Genomic DNA, 2,710 nt, shown 5'->3' with positions numbered 1-2,710 from the left:
ATATCCCTAAGTTATTTTAATGTCTGTCTCCCCTTCTAGAATGTAAGCTCTTTATAAGCAGGGAACATTCCTACCAACTCTAATAATTTGTACTTTCCCAACCACTTAGTACAGTAAGCATCCAGAAAGTGCACAATAAATATGCTTGATTGAAGGATTATTTGATTGATATAATCAACTGTGAGCTCCATGTGGGAAAGGGACTGTGACTGACCTGATTATCTTGTATCTATCTCAGTGCCTAGTACCGTGTGTGGCACATAGTGCTTGACAAGTACTGCAATTATCATTATTATTTTTATTTGTGCTTGGGAACTGTTAAATTGTTGATCACAGGCAATATCTTTTAATTCAGCTTTCCCATTTTAATAGTAATTATAATTGCAGTATCTGTTAAGCACTTAATATTTACCAAGCACTTAGTGAAGGGGAGATACAAGATAAACGGGTCCACCTGGAGCTCACGATGTAAATAGGATTGAAAACAGTTATTGAGTTCCCATTTTACAGGGGAACTGAGACACAGAGAAGCCAAGTGATGTCCCCGAGGTCACACCGCAAGCTAGTGTCAGAGGCAAGATTAGAACCCAGGTTCCCTGACTCCCAGACCTGGGTGTTTTCCACTAGGTCAAAAGCTGCTAGTGATTAAAAAAATGAAGTTGTCATCAGAGTGGCTCAGCATCATAGGAAGAGGAAGTGAGTGAGTTTAGTGTCCCCCCGCCAAACTGTAAACTCATTATGGACAGGGAACTTGTCTGTTCCTTTCTCTTGTATTAGTAATAATAATGATATTTGTTAAGCACTTACTATGTGCCAAGCACTGTTCTAAGCCCTGGGGTAGATACCAGGTAATAAGGTTGTCCCACGTGGGGCTCACAGTCTTAGTCCCCATTTTTCAGATGAGCTAACTGAGGCCTAGAGAAGGGAAGTGACTTGCCAAAGGTCACCCAGCAGTAAAGTGGCAGATCTGGGTTTAGAACCCATGACCTCTGACTCTCAAGCCCATGCTCTTTCCACTAAGCCACACAACTTCTCTATTGTACTTTCCCAAGCACTTAGGACAGTGCTCTTCACATAGTAAGCACTCAGTAAATACCACTGTTTAATTGACTGATATATCATCCTTACAAATATAATTTTTGCAGCCCTGGTGCTTTCATAAAACTGTTTGACCCATAGAGCTTTGAACTGCCTCTAACCTTAATTCATCATTTTCCCTCCCTCTTCATCTTCTCCAGTGTAATTTCATGAAATAAAAACAGAAATAAAATGAAAAGAACAAGAATAGATTCATTATCATAAATATCTGTATTCACTGAGGTCCCACTTTGTGCAGGGGACTAGGCTAAGCACTTGGGACTATACAACATATTGAAAGACTTGGTCCTTGTCCTACAGGACTTTGCTATTTAATTGTGTATTCAATTTCTATTAAGCCTATGCCCTGACTTGGGCCAAGTCCTCCAAGAGGCCTTCCATCTCCTCCAAGAGGCCTTCTCTGATTAACCCTTTTTTCCTTTTCCTCAACTCCCTTCGACATCACCCTGACTTGTTCTTTTTATTCATCCCCCTTGCCAGCCCTAGAGCACGTATATGCATGTCTGCAATTTATTATTTATATTAATATCTGTCTCCCCCTCTAGACTGTAAGGTTGCTCTGGGCAGGGAATGTATCTGTTATATCGTATTTTCCCAAGAGCTTAGTATAGCAGTCTGTACACAGTAAGTACTCAATAAATTTGACTGACTGATAATCAAATTTGAGGGGGTTCTGGGAATGTGGACCAACCAGTAGTTGGTTCCTTGGTTGTTGTAGGATATAAATTCCTGCATTGGGTTGCCTAGGTTTGGCAGCAAACATGACACCTGTCTTGAGTCTTGTCTTATGCTGTTGAGTTGTCTCCAATGCATAGCTACTCCGTGGAATCATCTCCCAGAATGCCCCACCTCCATCTGCAATCATTTTGGTAATGTATCCATAGGGTTTTCTTGGTAAAAATATGGAAGTGGTTTATCATTGCCTTCTTCCACACAGTAAACTTGAGTCTCCACCTTCCACTCTCCCTTATGCCGCTGCAGCCCAGTATGAGTGAGTTTGGACTTGTAGCAGATTGCCTTCCACTCACTAGCCACTGCCCAAGCTAGGAATGGAATGGGTTCCATTCCTCTGCTTGACTCTCCTCTCAAAGCTGAGACTAGTAGAGTACTGGAAGCTCTCCAGGTGCCGTCCTGAGAGGGACTCTTGAGGAGTGGGGACAAAGAATTGTGAGGTTCACTGGGTGAGGCTCATGGGGAAATGACCTTGATATGCCTCCAGCCCCTATCTATGTCCGATTGACTAGTATGAGTGACAAATGTTCCGAACAAATGAGATCTCATCTGCAAAAACCAATCTGAAGATGCAGCTCATTGGTGTGTCCTAAATTAACCACTTCAATTGGATGAAGGACTCTTAGACAGGGGCCCCCCTGGAATACCCCTAACTCAATCAAAAGTTGCTTAGTAAATTAGTACTCCTGTCATGTACTCCTTTGCAACCTCAATTTGGAGTGATATAATCCTTCAAAGTGAATTGGACTAAAAATAGGAAATACTTTTGTATCTCGTCTATCTCACCTCTGACCTCACATCCTTCCCCTGGCCTGGAACACCTTTGCTCCTCATATCCTATTGACAATTACTGTCCCCACCTTCAAAGCCTGGCTGAAGG

General features: G+C 42.2%; 1 non-coding gene across 1 annotated transcript; it reads right to left on the bottom strand.

Moving 5' to 3' along the window:
- Window positions 1-2,099: 2,099 nt before the first annotated feature.
- Window positions 2,100-2,239, bottom strand: LOC114816071. Its single transcript, XR_003763846.1, has one exon. It is a non-coding gene; the product is annotated as a small nucleolar RNA SNORA7 (small nucleolar RNA).
- Window positions 2,240-2,710: the final 471 nt, after the last annotated feature.

Source organism: Ornithorhynchus anatinus, chromosome 1 (assembly GCF_004115215.2).
Source record: "Ornithorhynchus anatinus isolate Pmale09 chromosome 1, mOrnAna1.pri.v4, whole genome shotgun sequence".
NCBI lineage: Eukaryota > Metazoa > Chordata > Mammalia > Monotremata > Ornithorhynchidae > Ornithorhynchus > Ornithorhynchus anatinus.
Note: the sequence above shows the minus strand (reverse complement) of the source record. Positions and strands in the feature narration are given on the sequence as shown.